Genomic DNA, 24,573 nt, shown 5'->3' with positions numbered 1-24,573 from the left:
AGACATTGTAGGGCACAGAAGCTCCTGTTAGAAAATGGTACAGACTACAGTGTAGGACCCAAACGCAGGATGAGGCAGAGGCAGGGCAGATCGATTCAGAAGTGTTTATGAACACACAAAACATGGGGAACAATGGAGGTAAATGACAAGGAAGCCGCTCAGAAAGTCTGCTAGGAAAGCACTGGGAAAACTACAAGGAATCAAGAGGTCAACACATACAACTCACAGGGACTAACTAGACACGGGTGAACCAACTGACAATCAACACAGGAATAGGCTACAACTAGATGCAAAACATTGGCTAATCACAGGACTGGTGAGACGAGACAGGTAACAGCAGCAACAGAGGAAACCAAGAGACACCAGAACATTACTACACCTAACTAACACTAACTATAACTAAGAAACAAGGAACACAAGAACTAACTATAACTAAGAAACAAGGAACACAAGAAAACACAAGAGGGAGACAGAACAAGACATGGATCGTGAAACGGACAGGTTGGAGAGCTGCATTCCATCATCCCAGCATCAGTCCATGCTAGCAGTCACAGCAACAGCACCCGTATCCACAAGAGAGATGGAATGCAGGAATGCCTGGAGGTGATCAAGAGCTCTGACCGCACCAACATTCAATCATTGTCAGCTGTTCTTATCAATGATGGACAAAACCTCCTAACTCCACTTGCGCTGGATTGGGGTAAAGTGGTGATAATATAATGACACATGCAAGTATCTGACAATATATAAAGTCACAATACCAATTTTGATGAGGCAGTATTGCTCTGTTTTAAAATTTAAGGTTTTCTTAAAGACGGGGTGCCGTGATTTTCAGTGATTCCCCCCCCCCCCCCCCCTAAAACATAATCATCAGGTATTATGGTTATACTAGGAGGAAGATTTTTTTCAAAAAAGTGTACAGAAATTGTTAAAATTATGCTTTTTATGTGGACACGCCTCCAGTTCATTAAGTATACCTGGTTCTCACCTTAGCACCACCCACCTGTCCTAGTCCCTCCTCCTCCTCATGCCCGCACCTGTTGTGTTATGATAATGAGGGGGAGGGTATATTTTTACTATGACACTAAAGCGCTGTTTTTCTATTGGCACGTTTGACCCTCAAGGTTTCAGCCTCCAGGTAGAAACTCAAAATAGTCAGAGAAGACATAAAACACCATAAAAACACCACCAGGGGGCTTAATGAAGTTCTATCAACCTCATAGACACATGAAAAATAGAAAAAGTGCAAAACCATGGCACCACCTCTTTAATTTCCTGAAAAAATGATATTTAGTTTTTTCATTTCCTGAAAAATTTACATTTTGAAGTTAGCTGATTTCTGCCTGTCAGAGATAATATAACTGTTTCTGTCTTAATAAAAACACAGTATTTCAAATTACAAACACATTATTTTAAATTACACCTTACGTCTAATTACTGCTTACGTAAATTATTCTGCAACCAAATACATATATTCATAATTAATTAATTAATTAATTAATTATAATAATGTTATACTACACTATTTCACGCAACAATAGCAAAACTAGTCGATCTGCAAGGTCGTACACAGGGAATCAACACAGAGGACCTGCTATTTTCAATCGTTTAAGTAACCATAAGAAACTATTGACTATATGAACATTTCACCAAATAACTTGTTCTTCAAAAACCCATCCTACAAAACCTACATCCCTTCCTCTGTGACAAGTAACATAATATCCATCCAACCTGCGGAATGGAAGACAAGGAAGGTAAGACAACGGGAGAAGAAGATAGTGATGACCTTCCAGTTGATGTGACGTACTGTATACACACACCGAAGATTACGACCCAAATGACCCGGACAATAATGACCCGGGCCCACTGAGACAGGACCATTACAACGACGGATCACACACATCTGAATGCATATAAGCAGTAACCCTGCTTAGACTGGTTTCTTCACATTTCTGGGTTATCTACTTGGCTGCCGCAAAAGATTCTCTTGGTCATCTACCAGGAAGGCGTACAATGCCAGCAGTCGTCTCTGTTGTTGTCGTTGGAAGAAATGGTGGAAGGGCCCTGGCGCTCAGTAAAGATAACAGGGATTGTATTCACTTCAGTGTGAAATGACTCCTACTTGGAGGAAATTTCCCTAAAGAAACACCTCTTCTCCCAAAGGCGAGCTCCTCCTTCTCTCGTACCTCTTCTGCAGTGGTTGCCGAACTGCCCACCTCATAGGAGGCGACGGTCTGTTCCACCTCCCCCACCAACTCTTCGATCCTCTTTCTTGTTCAACTTTATTTGTTGTAGAATTGTTTTTGCACACAGAGGACTGACCTGAAGTAGGCATTTGGGCAGGCTATGGAGGGAGCGTATCAGGACATAGTGTCAGAGTACAGTGGGTGAAGGTATCTGTGTAGCTTCAGCAGACACAGGAGCAGACAGTGGGTGAAGGTGTGTGCAGATTCAGCAGACACACAAGCAGACAGCATGATGAAGATGGTTCTGTGGCTGAGTGTGACCTCTCTGCTCCTTTCCTCTCTAACCATGGAGCTGCATTGTAAGTAGATCTAATCCTCCACCTCCTGATACCAGGTGAGACGAGATTATGTCACTATGATGACATGTTTTAGATCTGCCATGTTGACATGTTTTATCTGCACACGCTCAGTTTGGGACAGGGCTGTGTTCTGCTCATGAGTTTGTCTTGTTTAAGAGCATAGTTAATAACGGGTTATGTGTCTAGTGTCTTATTAGAGAATGTTAGGTTATGTATCTTATTGTAGAGAATGTTAGGTTATAACAAGTTATGTGTCACATAATAAACTGTTAGCCTCACTGTCTAGAGGGATGAGTGTTGTTGCTTTGCATTTGTTCAGTTAGTTGTATGCTGCGTTCATAGATATGTAGACATGGTGTTAGAAGAAAATCAGAATGTCAGCAGTGATGATGAGATTTTATTGATCTTGTTCAGATCCTGGATTAGTCATTATGGTCAAAGTTCACACACACATTTCTCTCTCTCTCTCTCTGTACGCACACACGCACACACCTGCAATGGGATTTGAGCCCATGGGCTTGGGAACATGGGCCAAACATTTTAGCAGAGCACATTACCAAGCTTATTGCCCCTCCTACATGTTTTCATGTTATTTGAAGCTATATTCAATGATAGTTCATCCTTTTTTGCACCCCACTCATCACATATTGCAGCTCTGTAATCTTTCCTCCCCAATTCATCACTACAGGACGACTATTTGTGAAAATGTGTTGATCTGTTTACAACAAACCATTGTTTTGTCTTACATTAATTCCTGCATACAGTTTTATTAGTATGTTGTAGGCCAAAGCATAATTGCCTAACTAACTTTTTGGTCAAATTGTCATTTTTGCCTAGCTCTACTCTCCTAACCAGCCCGATCTCCAGAGATCTCCGTAACATTGCACGGATCCAGTGCACTTCATTCCGTGGATAGTCGCCTAGAAACCCAGAAATTGCGTGCATATGTACGGCGAGTCCCACGGTGGGCGTAACCAGTCGCAAGCAGTCCCCACAACCAAATTTACGATTCTGTGCCTATCGGTACATAACTCAAACGGCGCTGAGTAGGCACAGGCGAACGTCACACCGTTCAGGACGGCAACTCGGTCGCCTTAGCTCCCTCGGTGGTCCTTCACGGGGTGACAGTTCGCCTGTGACTGCGCGCCTCCGTCATGGTTTAGTCACAATGGGGGAGATGCGAGGCGGCTATGCACGGAATTTCAGGTTTTTCCGTGTCTATTCACGGAATTTCAAAAACTTCAAAAACGTTCAAAGAGAACGTTTCCTCTGGAGATCGGGTTGCTCCTAACACTGCTGCATCATTGTGCCTTGTTGCCTATGTCCTAAGCCAATCAGAATGCTCGTTCCAAAATGACGGAGGCAGAAAGTAAATTTCTGCCTAGGTTTTGACTTATTTTGAATGTAACAAGCATTCTGACTAGCTGAGAATAGCATGAGAATGGCAATAAGGCAGGATGAATCAGCAGTGTTAGGAGAGTAGAGTTAGGCAGACATAAATAAAGGCAGATAAACATGACTTTCTGCCTAAGTCATCGAGGTGACTTAGGCAGGAAGCAATTTTTTTGTTTTGTTTCTCCTGAAAACCTTAAAAATATGAATTAGGCAATTATGCTATGAGGCTAACGATGAGTGTTCTGTTACTCATTCCCACCCAGTGAATGTCAAACAAACAGCAGCAAACAGGAGAAACAAAGGACATCATCTCCTGTATTTCAACACATAAAGCAACCTGCAGTACTGCTCATGTACTGCTCATAAACTCATTTATTTTATTGTATTTGTTTTTTTTCTATTCAGCTCTCCAGGTTCAACCAACACACCACACATCAGGTAAACAATCAAGAACAAACAACTAAATATCATAGATTGAAGCTGAAAACGGGTGTCATCTAATCAAAGTTATATTACTTTTTTACTGTTTATTCTATTGTGTCTGTACAGAGTCTGACGATGTCAGGTTGGTGGTAGGAACCAGTAACTGTGCTGGTATACTGGAGATGAAACACCAAGGAGAGTGGAGACCAGTGGATGGATATTGGTCTGTCTCGAACCAGGAGTCACTATCTGTAGTGTGTAGACAGCTTGAATGTGGCTCTGCTGTTTTAACAGAAAGGAGATATGGTTCCACACCTCAACCTGTATGGTTGATTGTATCTTCCTGTGTTGGATCTGAATCTTCTCTGAGGGGGTGTGTTACAATGAATTCTGATACTTCCCCCTCCAGACTGGAGTCGTTCTGTTCAGGTAACAAATAATGACTTAAACATTGACAGTAATCTATACAGTCTTCAGCCTCGAGCTCAAAGGCTTGTGGACAATCTGTCAAATGACTATGGTTTGGAAGGTCTTTACCTGACATAAGTGCATTGAAATCATGCGTACTGATTGGGCTTGTGAAAGAATGAGAGCGGGATGGGGGGGGGGGATTAATAGGGTCCTCTAAGTGTTGGTAAGTGGCCTCAACAAGCTCTGACCAGCGCTCAGGTGGCGCAGTGGTAAAGTCACTGCCCACCACCTCAGTAGGATACGATAGCAGTGACAAAACAGACATGTGTGTGGGGAGGAATTAATTGGCATAACGACTAAATTGGGGAGAAAAAGGGGGTAAAAAATAATCGGCTAGCTCTGACCAGGTGTTAGATTGACTGGGATCAGGGATGTCAGACGGTATATTAGTTTGGGTGAGACCACAAAACGTTTACATAAATTGTCTAGTCTCTTGCCCGGAGTGATATCAACAGCAGGATTGTTACATGAATCTACATAACGCCACTGGTCAGAGAATGGAAGCTCTAGGATTTCAGTGATGTGACTTTGTATCTGCATGACACTGACTGTAGCCAGGTCAGAAAGAACTACAGTGGAACTAGAAAAAGTGCTCCTCAGCACAGGTCAGGTAGGTTATTGTGGGCCAGAAATGTTTGGAATTCGCCAGGATGGAATATGACAAATCGGACTGTTCCGTCTTGATCACTTGACTATAGACGAATCCACAGACGCGCTGCCTGTCCGCAGTCATAACTGCGGTGTTGCTGTGTCGCGGTGCGGACGCCGCAGCTATGACTGCCTACAGGCAGCGCGTTTGTGGATTCGTCTGTAGAGATGTGTACCAATTTGTGCGATGTTTGGAATAAATATGTAGGAATAATATGTATATATATATTTTTTCAAAACTCTGCCTCCTGGTGGCGCTATAATAGGGCAATGTTAAAAGGGTGGCATTTGTTCCTCAACATAGTGCGAATGTGCATGCAAAGTTTCAATCGGACGCTGCGTTCATGATTTGTGGCATTTTGTTCAAAACGGGCCCTCCTGCAAACTTTAGATGTCAATCTTAGCCAATCAGGATGGAATAAGAAAAATTAAACAGACCATCTTGATCACATGACTATGAGATAATGTGTACCGATTTGTGTGAAATTTGGATAAAAGAGTAATATATTAAAAAAAAGTTTTACATAAGCTGGCCTCCTGGTGGCGCTATAAAAGGCAGATGTGAAAAATGCAGGGCAAAGGTTTTTCCTTGGCCTCTAGGGAGTGCGCATACAAAGTTTTACACAGATTGGTGCAGTTATAGGTAAAAACACGAATCGGCCTGTTACATCACCACCATGAGGTTGATTTGAAAAATCAGTGGCATTTCTTCCTCGGCCTAGTGGGAATGTGCGTGCAAAATTTCACGGAAATTCCACGCTGTGTTCATGATTTTAGGGATTTAGTTTAAAACGGTGCACTCCTGCAAACTTTGGAAGCCAATCTCATCAGGATGGAATATGAAAAATCTGAAATACCCATTTTGTTTAATGACAATAGAGATATCTTGTACCGATTTGCGTGAAATTTGGACAAAATATGTAGGAGTACTGTCAAAAAATTGGTTTTTTGCTCCGGCATCCAGGGAGTGTGTGCATAGTTTCGCTGCGATCAAGCCAACGGTGCCGGAGATTAGCTGTTCACAGACACACAGACACACACGGACACACACACGGACGGACGGACGGACAGGTTGCAAAACATTAGCCTGGTAAACCACCCCCTTCCGGAAATCTAATTTGCATTTGAATTCAGGAATTGGGTCTGGCCTGAGAGCTTATCTGGGCGTTTCTGCGTCGTCCACAAAATGGACTAGCCTATCAGCGTCCTCGCTCATTGTTCTGTGATCGACAGCGCACGTTGGCCAATCAGGTGGAACCCAAGTGAACCCGAATGGAGCTGAGTGCAGCCGAGCGAAAACAAACGGCGGCCATTAAAACTCTGTCCGCTGTTTTCTCTGCTGTTTTAAAACTTCAAAACGCTCTCAAACTTCTTTTTTTGTGGCACGGAATTTACTTTTAAGATATTTTTTGGATAGCATTTAGTTGTTTAACTTCATATATGTGGTCAATTAATCATGACATAGCCTATCTAAAAATAAAAATTTAGAAAACCGGCAGGGGCGGTCAGTGATAGTCATGTATCCGTCCGTATAAAGCAACCTATTTTCGGCATGGCCCTTTCAAAAGTCCCACTGCGTCACGTTGCTCTGTGGTGGTGGTGGAACGAACTGCTGATTGGCTGAAGGGGTTGTCAGTCAAAGGTACAACTCCCGCCCAGCTCCCGCCCACAGCCAAAAAGCCTTTCATGCCAGACTCACTACTGAAATCAAATACAAACTAGACGCGTCGCAATTCAGGGCAATTGCAAAGTGTGGTTGCACCGACGCCGGTCGCGGCCGCCGGGACTCGAGGAATACGCCTGGAGGTATACCGTCGGAGGCCGCGTGACGTGCGATTCGAATTCGGTGCTGATCGGATCCCGCGTTCGTGACACGTGCCGTTTTGATTTGAGGAAATAGGCCCCTCCCACTAAAAAAACAGGCCCCTCCCACAAATGTAACGGCCCAATCATATTGTCACGTCACTCCTGAGATCACTTGCTTTTCATTTTGAAGGGACTGATCCCCCCAAAAATCAGGTTTTTGCATCATACAGTGACATTTTGCACATTTGTGGCGCCCCCTATGGATCAAAGTGGAAATGCTTTTGGGGATTTGTTGAGTAAAGCACCCTCGACATGTGATTCAAATTTGGGATTGACCGGACGTTTCGTTTGTGATTTTTGGCATTCTTTGTAAAACGGGCCGCTCCCGCTAACTTTGGAAGCCAATTACGGACAAACGGTAAGGACTATCAAAATGCCGTTTGGAGGTCTTTATCGCATGGGTCCAAAGATCATGTTTACCGATTTCTGAGATTTGGACAAAATATGTGGGAAAAGGAGCTAAAAGTGTGTTTTGAAGAAAATTCAAAATGGCGGTGTTATGTTCTATAACACACTGTAATACAGGGGGTTTGCTGTATGTTCCTATATAGAGGTTAGGTCCCTTTAAGAGGTGTGGTTATTATGGGATGTTGAGTTTACGTGCGGAGTGCGCTCTAGAACAAGGAAGTATGATCTGTACTGTGTGAGACTTCAGTAAATGGCAGAGTATGTTTTGACGTTGAATCGTGTGTGCGTGTCAGTCTTTTCCAACACAACATTTGGCGACAAGGATGGCTGGATTTAGCCTTCCCCCACCCGAAGTGTTTCTCGCGGTGCCCGGGGACCCTGCAGTGCCATGGACACGTTGGCTTACAGGTTTTAATGCCTATATTGATGCGCTGGGATTCTCCGACGAGCAGCTTCCAGACAAACGGAAGACGGCTCTCCTCGTCCACTGTCTCGGTACCGAGGGCCAGCGAGTCCTTGGAGCGCTCGGGACAGCTACAACTTTTGCTGATACAGTCAAGCTGCTGACGGATCATTTCTCTGGAAAACAACGAGTCTTGATACGGCGGTACAGGCTCAGAAAGCGTCACCAACGACCCGGTGAGTCTACACAGACTTTTGTGGCTGATCTACGTGAGCTAGCACGAGCCTGTGAATATGGAGCGTTGCATGACCAAATGATCAGAGACCAACTGATTGAAGGCACGTCATGTGACAAGACACGAGAGAAACTATTAATGGAATCTGACGATTTATCATTGACTGACGCGATCAAAATAGCATTGCAAGTGGAATCTGCCCTAGAATGCTCTGCTCTGCTAGCCAGCCCTGCAGCACAACACACAGTGCTAGCACAACAGCTGCAGCACACAGACGCGTCATCACAATTTGCCCTGCCCACTGACGACAGCCTGGCTGTGCAGCAAATGAGTAGAAAGCGCCCCACTGTGGGCCCCAGACGCAATTGCAGCAACTGTGGATCTAATTCCCATGCAACAAGGGCATCACAGTGCCCTGCTCGTGGACAGGCTTGCAGAAACTGTTCTAAACTAAATCATTTTGCTAAAGTCTGTCGTTCAGCTCCAACCAATGTGCCACAGTAGCACAGGTTTCCCCAGTCTGGTTCTGGATACACAGAAATTAGTAATATACGTTCTACACAAGTATCATTCAAAACCTGCACAGTACAGCTGGGGGAGGTTAGCGTGCCACTCTTCCTGGATACTGCGGCTGCAGCGTCGCTCCTCAATCTGACCACATACAGGAAATTCTTTTCCCACATGCCACTAGGACCCCCATCCACAAGCTTGCGGGGGTATGCAAATTCTGCCATTGAGATTGTGGGCACCCTTGACCTGCCTGTCCGCTACGGTACGACGCACCTTCCCTCCTTCCCCTTTCATGTGGCACAGCGGGGAACTAACCTCCTTGGCCTGGATCTCTTCATTGATCTGGGCTTCTCTCTAATGGACAATAGTGGAAGGGCTATAATGCAGGTGTCCCCGACTCACCAGCAGTGGCCAGTGCTGTTTGACGGCCTGGGCTGCTTGACAGCATTCACTCATCGACCCCTGGTTGACCCTGCCGTGACACCGGTTATTCAGCCCCTCAGGCGCCTGCCACTAGCCTTCCGGGAGGGCGTCACTGCTGAGCTCACCTCCCTGCTAGAAGAGGGCATCATCGAGCCAATAAATGCATCACCGTGGATCTCAAACCTGGTGGTCGCACAGAAAAAAATCTGGGGGTCTCCGGGTCTGTGTGGATCTGCGACAGGTCAACAAAGCTGTCATCCCAGACAAATACCCTCTACCTACAGCTGAGGAGCTCACCACTCTCTTCCATGGCTCAGCAGTCTTCTCAAAGTTGGATTTGCGCCAGGGCTACCTGCAAGTTCCCCTTCACCCAGCCAGCCGGGACCTGACAGCATTTGTGACACATGCTGGGGTCTTCAGGTACACACGCATGCCGTTTGGTCTTAGCTCTGCCCCCAGCTGCTTCCAAAAGGTCATGTCCACGACATCACCTGACCCTGAACAGCGAAAAATGTCCCTTTTCAGTGCCGACGGTGGACTTCATCGGCTTCCGCCTCTCAGCAGATGGCATTGCACCTCTCTCTTCCAACGTCGAGGCAATACAGCGCATCCCAGAACCGACCTCCGCCACACAGGTCGCCTCGTTCCTGGGAATGACCGCTTATTATTTGCGTTTCCTGCCCAACTACTCACACACGTCAGCACCCCTCCGCCAGCTCCTGAAGAAGGAGGAGCCCTGGGACTGGTCACCACAGTGCACTGAGTCCTTTATCGTGCTGAAAAAACAATTAACTTCACCTCCTGTCCTCGCCCATTTCAGTCTCTCCAGCCCAACCTTCATCACCTGCGACGCTTCCGCTGCTGCAGTTGGAGCTGTCCTGTCGCAGGTTCATGACGGCACAGAGCGGCCGATCGCCTTCGCATCTCGGGCCCTGACACCTACAGAGCAGAGGTACTCCGTGGGTGAACGTGAGGCATTGGCCTGTGTGTGGGCATGCGAACGATGGCACATGTATGTCTATGGCCGTCATTTCGCCATCAGGACAGACCACCAGGCCCTCACAACAGTACTCTCGACGTTGGGTTCGGGTCACAAGCCACTCCGACTTCATCGTTGGGCAGAACGTCTCCGCCAGTACCATTACGAACTCATCTTCACACCAGGCAGAGAAAACGTGGTGGCAGACCTTTCTCGCTCCATCACAGCCCTAACGCCTTCTGTCCCGTCATACGATGAAGAACCGGCCCTCATCCAAACACTCTATTCACCATTACAGCCAATAGTCACACTGGAGGAACTGAAAACTGAATCAGAAAGAGACCCAATACTATCCAGGCTGTGCACCTACATCAGAAACGGCTGGCCGTCCCGCATCCCTGAAGAGTTGAAGCCGTTTGCTAGGATAAAGGACGAACTCTCCTGCTGGGCAGACACGTGTGTCTCGAGGGGGCTCTGCACCGTTATTCCAGACACTCTGCGTGCACGTGTTCTGTCGATGGCGCATGAAGGTCACTTGGGAATCGTGAAACTCAAGCAGCGGTGCCGAGAGCTAGTGTTGTGGCCAGCCATAGACCGCGATATAGAGCATCTGGTCCAGGACTGCTCACCATGCCTCCTCAGTGGGAAGACCGGGCCCCCGTCAACCTCTCCCCTACAGCCGCTCCCCTGGCCTTCCCGCCCCTGGGAACATGTGTGGGGAGATCCATGGCCGTGGTGTTCCCCACCACCAGCGCTTCCTGGTGGTCGTGTATGATCTCCACTCCAAGTGGCCGGAGGTGGTGCCGGTGGGGACAGTGACATTGCACATCTTAATCCGGATACTGGATGGCCTCTTTTCACGCTGGGGGTGCCTCGGGCCGTGACGACAGATAATGGACCTCAGATGACGTCTGCGGAGTTCTCTGACTTTCTTGCCAGCAGGGGTGTCAAACACATCCGAACCGCTTTTTACCACCCACAGGCCAATGGTGGAGTAGAGCGTTTCAACGCACCGCTGAAGAATGGAATCCGTGCACACCTGGCCCAAGGCTGTGCATTCGAAGAGGCACTCAACCAGACCTTACTGCACTACAGAGTTGTGACTACAAAGCCAACACTCCACCACTCTGGTGTCACCAGCGTTTCTGATGCTCGGCCGAGAATTGGAACTGCCATTGCACAGGCTCCGAGCACCAAATGGAAACTTCCCCAAACCCTCCCTGACCCAAATCCGGGAGACTGTTGCCGCACGACAGCGGGAGACAAAGGACAGAGTTGACAAGAAGCGCAGGGCGAGGCCACCGTCCCTTCAGGTCTCCGACTGGGTCAGGGCTCGACGGCCACACCGACAGAACAAGATGGCCTCGTTCTGGTCCGAGCCCAGACAGGTCAGACGCCTTCTCGGCCCTGCCCCATTCCTGCTCGACGACGGCTCGCGGTGGCACGCTAGTAGGCTGAGGAAAGTCCCAGCACCCCTCTCAGAGCACACGGCCGCCCCGACGGCACATTTGCAGCTGGATACACACGGGACTACTACAATAAGTGGACGGTCATTTGTTTGTCTATGTTGCAGGTGGAAGATATTGAAGATATCTACATTGTTGGCCTTGTGACAGCTGCTCTTCTGTTGATTGGGTCTGGCATTGCACTGCAGAATTGGAAGAATGGCCAGATCCGCAGAGATCAGGCGTCCCTGCACACTGAGATGGCAGCCCTGCGTGCTGAGGTGGCGGCCCTGCCCACAGAGCTCGGGGCTCAGCGCACAGAGCTTGGGGGGCAGGCTGTTGTGATACTGAAGCAACTCTGCCGGGAGAAGTGACTTTGTTGAGGAGCAGATTGGAGCCAGAATAAATTGAATTTCCCTCGCTCTATACGGATCAAATATGGATTAACCGATTACTTTTCCAAACATTCCTCTGGGGGATACAGTGCCGAGCGAGGCCCCCCATCCCCACCCCCGCCTTCTCATGGACTGTAAGCTGTGCTTGTCGCAAGGACACCAGTGAAATATGATAACATTCACCGGCTGAAAACTCCAAGGCCAAAACCCCAGGGCTAGCCAGCACAGTCGCTTCTGAAAGACTTTCCTCCTAGTGTGCATATTTAGATTCAGATATAGCAAAAGCTTATTTTATACTTTGGGCAAAAAAATCTGTTCTGTTGTAAACTGTGCTCCACTGTACCAAATCAAATTCCAAACATCTTTACATGTTATGGCAATAAAGTCTTCTCATTCTGATTGTGATTGTTATTGTGATTCTGACACACACACACACACACAGACACACACACACATTGTGCCCTGTATTGCATGAAATTACGTGTTACATTATGTGTGCGGCCACAATTATCTGATGATAACATCTACAGCTTGCAACTAGAGACATTATTTTCTGCCAGTGTTCTACAAGTACAATTACACCCTTCATAAATGAAGCCAACCTTTAGCAGTATGCCATACGTCAAACTGATGTTCCAGCTCTGGGTATTCAACTCTCAACAGCTTGCGGATCGAGGGAGAGCGGTCTGTAGTGACCACGTCCACATGCAACCCCATATCAAGCAGCTCTGTAAGTAAGCAAAGTTTATCTATGAAGTGTCTTTCAAAACATAGTTACAAGGTGCTGTACAATAACCCACAAAATGAGAAGAAATAGTTATAACAAGGTAACATAACTGCAATAAAGCATAATGACAACCTGTCAGTCCACGCCTGAAGCCCAGTGGTTCCATCATAACAGAGCTGGAGGCTTCTGTGACCTGGAAGAAGAAGGAGGAGGAGGAGGAGCAGGAGCAGCAGCAGCAGCAGCAGCAGCAGCAAGAAACAAAATACAGCAGTACAGAAAGTTATTTCAATAACAACACAATGTTACACTATGTTATGTTAGAAACAGACCCTCCTGCTGTGAACACAACATTTCAAAACAGACAAATTACCTGAACCAGTTCAGTGTGAAGAATCTCGTTTGTGTCTTCCAACATGAAGGTGTAATGGCAGAACTTCGCACTGAATCCAGGAGAGTCACATCTGGCATCTCCTAGGAGTTGTGGCTGCTTACTAGGGCTATATTCTATGCCTTCCTGCTCAAAGTAGACTCGTGCCAAGAGTCCGAACCTCTGCTGCTGGTACAGGTCCTCAATGACAGGGTGAACATAGGCCTTTTGAATTTCATAGAAAGTTGTGGGACAAAACATGTGCAGTGTCATGGCCTTTGACCACGCTGAAAGCTCAGCGAAGCTGCCGCCGGTGAAGACAAGAGATGCAGCAGCTCGTAGGTTGACCTCTGGCATTCCCCTGACATTCGGCGATGACCTCCAGGTGTCTGCATGCCCATCAGTGCACCGCCACTTGATGACCAGCTGTGCACCAACATAGTGCTTATGCACATCTGTGTGAGGGATAGACTTTCCACAAGCCTGCAACGAAAGTATTATAAATGTAACTGTGATGTTTTACATTCTTTTTGCCTAAAAAAAAAACAATCAATCAATCAATCACACACACACCTGGCAGAATTTGAAGAGGGACATTATCCTCGCCACATCCACGAGCACCTTCCCTTCTTCTTCCGCCTTTTTCTTCCCCCCGCAAGATGAGGATGATGACGTCGTCTCAGGCTGGTAGCTCTCAACGTCACTGGCTCCCAACGTCACTGGAACGCCACTGGAAATATGTCCTGCGGTCTGAATGAAAAACAGAACTTGATAACGATCTATTTCATATGGGGCTATAATTGTATCTAAATTAGAGGTTCACTTCAACATGGGCAAACTTGTATTTGCAGAGTTTTTTATGCCACTAGAAATGGATGGCACCAGAGTAGTAGTTTTTCAAACAGCTCAGCTAACTTACAGATTGATGTGGCCCTGGTACTGTGACAGGAACAATCTGCATCGATGTGGAAGTTGACGGTTCCTCTGTCTGGCATTGTGTATGTAGCTGGTAGGTAACAGCAGCAAAAAGTGTTAGGTCCCCAAACAAATGAGGAGCTATTACCACATGTAAACATTATGACAGTTGTGTGAGGCCTGGTTTAGCGCTAGAATACAAACAGTTTATCAGACAGTCTTATGAGAGCAATATACATATTAGTTATATTTCGTATTCCATTATTTGTAAAAAAAAAAAAAAGTAATATGCTTTGACCATGTAGAATTTCACCCACTTCTGACACATCTCCTGTTTAGAGTCTGTTTTTAGAACTGTGATGTCAAAGTGTAATCTGATGTGGAATATCTGAGTGAATGGCAAATAGAGACCACTGTGAATGGAGTGCAAATAAAATCACTTTAGTGCTGTGAAACATCTGGGCCAAATCTGTGGCCAGGCTGGAGCATCTATTCAAATTCACATATGTACAAACGCGAGTGTTGAAAAATACGTTAGGGAATAGAATAGATACACAGAAAAAAAACTAAAAGTAGAGAACCTGTCCTCATAGATGGTGCTAGGAAACCGTAAATCTGGCAACTTCGAAACATTATATAACGAGAGCCATTTACCCATTGTTATGCTACGCTTAGATCTTTGCTCTATGTACTGACCGGAATACTACCATGATAGCATCAAAACAAAACAGTACTCTGACAATTACTGTCACTTCATAATGAGTTGTACCTCAGTTAGACTCCTACGTTTCGCTGGCGGAGGTTCGTCTTCGACCAAGTTGATGGATGGAACAGCGGTATCCGATAGTTTCACTCGGGGTGCTCCTACGATCATGCGCCTCAGCAAGCTACCACGTTCAATCTCCTCCGGTTTGAAGTGACGAGTACACACTCGCCTACTTTGGAGCCCCGACGGCGGTGTGTTGTCGTTGAGCTTTGGGTTATTTATTGCTCTGACCCACATCCTGCAACGATCCGGATCCTTGACTGGAAAGGTGAAGAAACTAATCGGCGGATCAGCAGGATGATTACTTCTCACCGACTGAGTACAGCTCGGTACGGCACAGCTTCCTCCTGGCATGTTTACTATAATGTCGCAAAAAGTCGCAAATACTCACAAAGTCTGAGAGTACGGGATATCAAGACTGCTCTGAACTCCTACTCTACACATTGAATGTGGCGCTTCTTCATACCCACGCTTGGGCATTCCCAGGAATATGCCCACTGCCAAAAGTGTAGCCAAGCGTGGGCGTGTGTAGGCGATATTATGTATTCAATGTGGGTGTTTGCTTTTTGGGACCGGAGTCATGACCGCGCCCCGTCGGAGAGGGTGGGTGCGCAAAGCATTCTGGGAGTTGAAGTTATAGGCAGTAATACGCTGTGGTCTGCAAGTCCATAAAACACAGACAGACTATTTTTTTCCTCCAGTTATGGGACGCCAATTTTAAATGTTTATTTTTTTCCCCACTACTACTACTACTACCCACTACATACCACTAGAGGTATGTTTGAGTGACTGGAACTTTTTCCAGGGGTGTAATGCTCCTTTAATGTGAAAACATGCAAATGGTGGAGAAGTCTAGCTAGATCTTTTGAAAACAACGTGAACTCACTTCCCAAAAGTCACATTAGAATAGAGAAATTAGTCATTTTACGATTTACAATTAATAGTGCTTCTTCAGAGTCCCCACTAATATCCTATCCTTAACTGGCTACTGGCACTATAAGCCGCACCTGAATATAAGCCGCAGCAGCTAAATTGAATGATTTGTACATATATAAGCCGCACTGGACTATAAGCCGCGGGTGTAAAATCCATAGATTTAGGAGGTCCCCTAGTGGCCGTTAGCTGTAAAAATCCATAGATAAGCCGCACCGTTATATAAGCCGCAGGGTCGAAAAATTGGAAAAAAGTCAAGGCTTATAGTCCGAAATTTACGGTAAATCATACTATGGTGAACTAAAGAGCACCGGAGCGGACAGTGTGTGTGAGTGTGCGCATGCAGCATTCCCTCATTTTAGTGTAATCTATGCTGACGTCTTTGTTAACCCATTCAATCCGGGAACAGTCATCTTGACATCTGTCATTTTAGATTTCTTTGGCTATTCAAAAATAGCAGATATAAAAGATATTTTTGAAAAATCGTGAAAAGTTGTGCAAATCTTTGAATATATATTTTTTTGAAGCAAAACTTTGCTTGGGCGTCCCTGGAACTCAATATTTTACAAATGTTCGCTTTAAAAATATATATATTCAAAGTTTTGCACACACTTTCACGATTTCTCAAAAATAGCATATCTACAAGCTCTGAGCTTGTATATCTGCTATTTTTGAATAGCCAAAGAAATCTAAAATGACAGACACGCGCTCCCTGATTCAATGGGTTAATTCATGCCCTTGCTTTATTACTTTGAGTGCATGGTAGAGCAGTGGAGGGTCGAACACACATTATGTGCTCAAATTAACAAAACGAGGACATTAACCAAAAGTAGCTGCCTTAAATGTGTAATGCGTGTACAAATGTCACTGAAACAAGAGAATGAAATGTATATTTCACCGCAAAACATTGTCATTAGTTTTCCATCTGCAAGCAGTGCTAGAAAAACAAACGAATTTTTTTTTCTCCCAGTAAGAGACAGGAGAATTCATAAAAGAATATAAACAAACAGTGCAGAAACATACCCTATCGACCTGAATAAAAGGTCCTAAAAACCAAGAATTCACACTATAAAAACAAGCATACCCTGATAAAAACAAAGTATTAAAACTAAAACTGAATTAAATTCATCCATAGTTCATCTGTTTCAACTAGTTCATGATTTGATGCATAGGAATGCATACACCTCCCAAAGTTCATCTACTAGGGAGATTTGAGTTCAAGAATCGGATTGCCTGGGGAAAGAAAGTGTTCCTCATCCTCTCTGTCCTGGCACTGATGCTTCTGTAACGTTTCCCTGACGGCAGAAGGGAGATCAGGCTGTGAGAGGGGTGGGTGGTGTCCCTGATGATGTTGGTTGCCCTCCTCATGCATCTCCGACTGTACATGTCTGCCAGAGATGGCAGCGAGGTGCCGATGATCTTCTCCGCTGTTCTCACCGTCCTGTTTAGCTGCTTCCTCTCCTCAGCTGTGCCGTTTCCATACCAGGAGGTGAAGCAGTAAGTGAGAAGGCTCTCGATGGCACCTCTGTAGAACATGGTCAGGGCTGGGATGGGCAGGTCCACTTTCCTCAGCTGACGGAGGGGGTAGAGGCGCTGTTGGGCCTTCTTTATGATGGCAGTGGTGTTGCTGCTTGGGGCCAGATTTTCTGTCAACAGTACACCCAAGAATGTTGTGCTGGTTACCCTCTCCACAGCTGCGCCATCGATGTCCATTGGCTGGTGTTGTGGCCTGATCCTTGTCCTAAAGTCAAGGATCCTAAGCGACTGCAGCCCCTTTACTGCCCTCGGTATAGTTTTGTCCGCACAATGTCCACTCCAGGGCTTCGTGGTGAACCAGCTGTTCGTTGAAAGAAAAGGAGAATCCAGCTCCTATTGAACATAAGGCTTAGATAATGTAGATAAAAGTGCCGTTTCAGTGCAGTGGCCTGATTTAAAACCGGATTGAAACTTTTCGTAGATGCCGTGAGTGGATCAAAACAATTGCAACTGTGTGAATGGGAGCTGGGAAATGGGCCTGAAGTTCGATAAAACTGAGGGGTCAAGATTTTTCTTTTTGATCAGAGGCTGCACCACAGCATGCTTGAAGGCAGATGGGACGCACCCTGTAATGAGGCATTTGTTGATGACTGCTAAAATAGAAGGGCCGACTGACTATGTGACAGTGCAGGGAGGGATATGGGATCAAACTTATCCAAGGATCCATGACGTAGGGAGGGACCAGGGGCCTGGACCGTGGGTGTGTGAGCTGATCTGAGGGTTGTGATTTTATCAATAAAAAATAATAAAAACTCTCGCAGAGGGTGGGTGAAGGCACAAAGGGGGGTAAAGTGCAGGGATTTATGAGGGAATTAAATACATTAAAAATAACTTTTTGGTTTGTGGCAATTCTTTGAGACTAGAGTGGAGATGTATTCCGTTTTGGCACGCTTGACAGCTTTCTGGTAGTCGGACAAGCGGCCTCGTAGGATCTCTAGTGAGACATGCAATTTATCATTTAGCCATTTTCTCTCTGCTTGCCTACATGCGTGTCTGAGAGCGCGGGTTGAATCATTGAGCCATGGCTCAGAAAGTGCTTTGGTGCGTGAGGTCCTGAGGGGAGCAACAGAGTTTAGGATATCGGTACATGTGAAATTAAACCTAGACATGAGTACCTCGGCACTGAGATCACCGCTGTCATCGAGGGCATGGAGTGATGAGGCATTACAAATGGCAGAAAATTGTGATGAGTCGAGTGATTAATAGCACGTGAACGGTGTGCGGGGGTAGAAGAAATAAGCTCTGTGCAGGGAATAGAAACTGAAAATAAAATGGGAATATGGTCAGAGATGGATGTAGATAAGGGGCATAATACATGGGGGAAACAGATAGTCCATAGGATAGAACAAGGTCCAGTGTATGGCCTTTTAAGTGTCGGGACAGAGACGGACTGGGTAAGGTTAAAACAATCCAGGAGATTTAGGAAATCTTTCACTAAGGGTTTAGCCGTACAGCATACATGCACATTAAAATCACCTGACAAAAGTATGTGGTCATATTTCACCATAATACTAGAGAGAAAGTCACTAAAATCATTTATGAAGTCCTTATTATATTTGGGAGGGCGGTATATCACAGTACAAAAAACAGGGGATGAAAGAGCTAGTTCGAAGGACTGTAGTTCAAAACTGGAGTAGCTGGCTTCAGGTTGAGTCAACTGACATTTATGAGTGGCTTTAAAAACTGAGGCTAGGCCACCACCAATGCCAGTGGTACGCGGGGAGCTAAAAAATGAGCAGTCGGGGGGGAGAAGTTCAGAGAAGGATACACAATCGCCAGGCTGAGACCAGGTTTCTGTTAAAAACATAAAATCCAAGTGGCGTGAAGTGAAGAAGTTATTCAAAATAAAGGATTTATGAGTAATTGATCTGGTGTTGAACAAGGCCATGTTAAAATTAACCTCAGGGTTTGGACGGGACAAGGCACGTCTCAAGGGGCGGAGGAAAGTATGTCCAATGCCACGGCTGTGGCGTGGACCAGGCTTCATGAGATGTCTGGTACGAATTAAAATTGGAATAGGGAAAATATGACAGGAGGTAGGTTTCATGAAACCACCAGGCAAGGGGGCGCTAGCGTGGCAGGCCCTAGTAATTGTTGTGAACCGGAAGTAAATCACGGGTAACCGGAAGTGGTTGTATCGGTGATGTAAACAGACTGGTCATGTGGAATAGGTACTAACGGTAGTCAATGGAGAGATTGTGACTGTGCTGCCACAGCGCGCTGCAGATTAATTGCTAACATTTGAGTCCCATGTTTGCTTGGGTCTAAACCATCTGGCATAAAATAAGAGGAACGGGCCCAAAATAGAAAAAAGTTAAAAATGTATCTGATGTTATGGGAATGACTATGGCATGCAGACTGTAGCCAATAATGCAGGGCTAGTAGCCGACTGAAACGAACGTTTCCATGCATAGTGGGGAGGGGACCAGAGATATAAATGGTCTTCCCACAGTTACGGAGGAGATCAAAGAGACGATTAAAACACGCCCTTGATATCTCAGAGTGCTGATCATGTGCACCTGAGTGGAAAATAATTGTTGTGATGGATGACGGGTGGGAGGCCAGGATTTCGGGGACTTTATCGAGGAGTTTAGCCGTGGTTATACCAGCTAGTCTCCATGAAGCTCTTATTGCATTCTGTGGTTGATGGACTAGAAGAGCTTCTTCTATTTGCATTGAATATATTTGAGATTATTCACTCACTCATGTTTTGATTTTGTGTGTAATTCCTTCCTCTGGACTGTGCTTGTACCTACAGAAAGCTGCAGCAGTGTTGGCCGCGAACACATTTATGAAGAAGTTTGAGTGGGTGGTACCAATCTGCACAGTTTTTCAAGACTATTCACTGATTTACACTGTAACTCAACACGGTGCTTGTAAGTACTGCACTGTCAGAGAAACGTTTAGATTATTCGAGAGAGAGAGAGAGAAAGCGATGAAATGATTCCCTTTAGAGGGTAGACACTCTTAAGGGAATCATTGTTTTGATTTTGTGTGCAATTCCTTCCTGGACTGTTCTTATACCTACAGCAAAACGCCCAAATCTTGGCAATTCTAACATGGAACTATCAAATGACACATGTTTTGGATACATTTGCCATCATGGCCAAGAGACCCTCTACATAGTGATGGAACGGCCGGATTGTAAGTACTGCACTGTCAGAGCACCTCTAGTTAGTATGACTTAGGCACCAGCACTGTTTTAATCGTACCGGTTTATCACCGGTATAGGTTTAAACCCAAATGATAATCCAACCCTAGTGTTCTGCCAGTCACATTACTCAGCTGACATATTTTTTATTTTACATTCATATTTGATGTAAATCACATTTTCTTACTTTTCATAATAAATGTAATGTTTTCTTATGTAACTCAATGTGCACTGTCACCAAGTTTTCATAGTGTGCACATGCATTCCCCCACTTCTAAAAATAGCAATACACCCCATGTCATATATTGGTCATGCCATGTTTTAAGGTGCTTGAAGGTGCCGTGTGCTTGGTTCCTACTTATCCATGTGTATGTGCGCACGGAATATTGGCATTGAATACATTTGAGATTCTTTCAGTCACTCACTCATGTTTTGATTTTGTGTGTAATTCCTTCCTCTGGACTGTGCTTGTACCTACAGAATCCTGCAAACATTATGGCCGAGAAGTCCGACAAGAAGAAGTGGGTGTGCGTGGTGCCCATCTACACAATCTTTCAAGAAGAGGAAGTGATGTACACGGTGACTGAACACCGTGCTTTTAAGTACTGCACTGTCAGAGAAACGTTTAGATTTTTCGAGAGTTAAAATAACCCCAAACATGATTCTATTCATTAACCCTCATTGTCTATGTTGAGAAATCACGATGCATGCAATCTTTGTGTAAAGCTTCCCCTTGCTCTGCTGCCCCCAAACTTTGTATTTCAGTCAGTCAGTCTCGTCGACCTCGTCGAGTTCATTCTCCATCAAGTACATTTTGAATGCAGTGGTTGAAGGGATAGAAGAGCTTCAGAAGTAGGGCATTCCATGGGCATTCATGGCCAAGGGAGAGAACCTCTTCGTAGTGATGGAACGGCCGGATTGTAAGTACTGCACTGTCAGAGAAACTTTAAGATTTTTCTATTTGAAGATCTGGATACGCAGATCGTTTTGTATTTATTTTTTTCATTTTCCAAGAGAGAGAGAGCGCAGGAGAACTCGATGCACTTGCCAAAAAGTGCATCAACTTTAGAACCAACATCCATTCCTAAATCGGCGTCCCCCCCCCCCCCCCCCCCCGATGCTCTTAGCTGAGTGTCCGCTTGGGGTCCGGAGCGTTTACAGTACTTTGAAAAAATATATAGTGTTCAAAGCAGGCCCGAGTCGCCTGAATACCGCAGCTAGGAATAATGGAATATTTTGTGGGTTTTATTATCTGAACTGGGGCCATGATTACAAGCATACAGGCATTCATATTGCACCGGTAGAGGTGAAATTCTTGGACCGGCGCAAGACGGACAAAAGCGAAAGCATTTGCCAAGACACACGTGTAGCCTACTTCACAGCGAGAATGACGCAGCTACGGGGTCTTTTCCCTACTGTTTTGTTTACATTCTAAGGAAATCCGAAACCCATGGCCAAAATACTTCGATGCTTATCACAATATCGGCTTGGTTGGAACGTCCAGTGCACCTTCCAAGAACAAGAAGCTGTCGCTGTGTCCCAAGAACAAGAAGCTGTCGCTGTGTCGCTGCGACGCTCCACCGATGTGCCCAACCAGAATGATATTAAATGGCGCACTTCGCCTAACGATAGATAATACCTTCTTTAGATCTTTAGAGACTCCGGTCTCTAAACTGTACTTTGAATTCATTATGAACATTATTGATGACTTAATTGCTGTTGGGTTTTGATATTATGGTAAGTTTAATTGATCATATCTTGTAATAGTGTCTCTACCAGGCGATTAAACAACTGTGTATATGTAAACATATCAACACTCGCTCAAAAACACGCTTGCCCCCTTTTTTTTTGCCGACCAGCGGTTTTTGTATTTGTTTTACTGAGGATAAGGTTAGAAATAAGTTTAGGGTTAGGCATAGTTTTACCGAGGTTCAGTTTAGGAATAAGGTTATGTTTTGGCACCTTTTTAACTGAGGTTACGTTTAGGAATAAGGTTAGGTTTAGGCATAGTTTACTGAGGTTACGTTTAGGAATACCAGGTGAATACCGCTGGATTTGCGGCGAGCTTTTTGGTATTCAGACGGAGCAGGAGATGGTGAGACGGAAACATGTCCGATCTTAGTGGTGCTTGTGCTGAAACTTGACGCATGCAATATAATATCTGATTGATTATAAACCACTTGAACCCCAGCTTCCATATTCTGGGGGCAACATAAACCAAACATTGTCAACATTGGCACGCGTCCATTAAATCACTCTGAAAGTGATCCAAACGATCGTGTACGATGTAACTTAATGTAACTCTACGAGGCAGATCATTCAGTTTTCCCCGAAGCTAAAACCGGATGTGACGTTTGTGGGCGTTCCTGTCTATCTCTGTGTGAGTGCATTATTGGTCATGCCATGCTTTAAGGTGCTTGAAGGTGCCGTGTGCTTGGTTCCTACTTATCCATGTGTATGTGCGCACAGATTATTGGCATTGAATATATTTGAGATTCTTTCAGTCAATCACTCATGTTTTGATTTTGTGTGTAATTCCTTCCTCTGGACTGTGCTTGTACCTACAGAAAGCTGCAAAAGCGTTGGCAGAGAAGACCGACAACAAGCAGTGGGTGTGCATGGTGCCCATCCACGCAATCTTTCAAGAAGAGGAAGGGATGTTCACGGTGACTGAACGCCGTGCTTGTAAGTACTGCACTGTCAGAGAAACGTTTAGATTTTTCGAGAGAGGGAGAGAAAGCGATCAAATGATTCCCTTTAGAGGGTAGACCCTCTCCCTCATGCTAAACTTAAAATGACTTCTAAGTTACACTTCTCCCCAAAAGGACAACATTTTTTTCCATCCTGAATGACAAGCCTAATATTATTATTGCATTTGCCATGTGCAATAACTGTAAGCCAATGTTCAGAGGCATTGGTTTGTCAGTATTCGGCCGATTTAAGGTGATCGACCCCCCCCCCCCCAAAAAAACTAATCCGACCATTTCTAGTTTGTATAGGAAGTCTGATCAAATGAATATCTAATATCTAACTGAATTAAGCAACGTCACTGTCCTGGGTGCTCACTAAAGCCTGAGTAGACCCCAAACATGTTTGAAAATGAATTATCTCTTTAAGTATTTAGCAACATCATTGTCTATGTTGAGAAATCACGATGCATGCAATCTTTGTGTAAAGCTTCCCCTTGCGCTGCTGCCCCCAAACTTTGTATTTCAGGCAGTCTCGTCGACATTGAACACCGGTCCTTGAAGCAGGTCTCCATTGAGTACATTTTCCATGCAGTGGCTGATGGTATGAACGAGATTGTGGAGGCGGGCATTCATTGGTGAGGTTCCGGAACAAATTATTTGACTGGACTGATCAGCGTCAAACTTTGTATGCACACTCCCAGTAGACCAAGGGAGACTCTTCACCCCAAATGTTTCATATGGTGACAAGATATCAGGCTACTTTGCTTTTTTAGGCCATGTCCGTTTCTATCCAACTATTCAAAAAGCACTTTTAGCTGCTGCTACTACAGATTTTGTCCAAAACGTACACAAATTGGTATGCACACAAATTGGTATAAATGATCTCAATAGTCATGTGATTTTTCATATTACATTCCAACTGTTTGGGATTCCCCTTCAAAGTTTGTGGGAGGGGCAGGCAATGGCAAGCAACATGAACAGCAAGCTCTACCCCAAATATGAATCAAACATTGAGGAGCCTGTTACTACGCAGACCCAAACACAATTTCGACTAGAAAAAGTGATCCACAATGATATACAAGCTTTCCCCCTCTTGAGGTCACATTCTACAGACTGGGCTAGATAGATGGTTCAAAAATACTATCCTATCCTAGGTTTAATTCATTTACCAGCTTTGTGTCCCGTCAAAGTATGCTTTAGGTAGTCTTTGCACATTCTTGAATTTATTGTAACTTGCTCAGGACATGAGTATGATAACCACAATTCACATTTAATCATAAATCATTGATGTCCCTCTTATACTGTAGGTGCAATCTGGAGTATCTTCAGTTAAATCACATTG

At 45.2% G+C, this 24,573-nt stretch overlaps 1 long non-coding RNA gene across 1 annotated transcript in view; it reads right to left on the bottom strand.

Annotated features, from left to right (window-relative positions):
* The window catches only part of LOC308077947, a 29,449-nt gene extending 13,093 nt beyond the window's left edge, over positions 1-16,356 (bottom strand). The window contains exon 1 of the long non-coding RNA XR_013932475.1: positions 16,134-16,356. This is a non-coding gene — a long non-coding RNA (uncharacterized lncRNA). The remainder of the gene's footprint in view (positions 1-16,133) is intronic.
* Between the last annotated feature and the right edge of the window lie 8,217 nt (positions 16,357-24,573).

This window comes from Gymnoscopelus braueri (genome assembly GCF_963280865.1).
Source record: "Gymnoscopelus braueri genome assembly, chromosome: 22".
In the NCBI taxonomy this organism is placed as follows: Eukaryota; Metazoa; Chordata; class Actinopteri; order Myctophiformes; family Myctophidae; genus Gymnoscopelus; species Gymnoscopelus braueri.
Note: the sequence above shows the minus strand (reverse complement) of the source record. Positions and strands in the feature narration are given on the sequence as shown.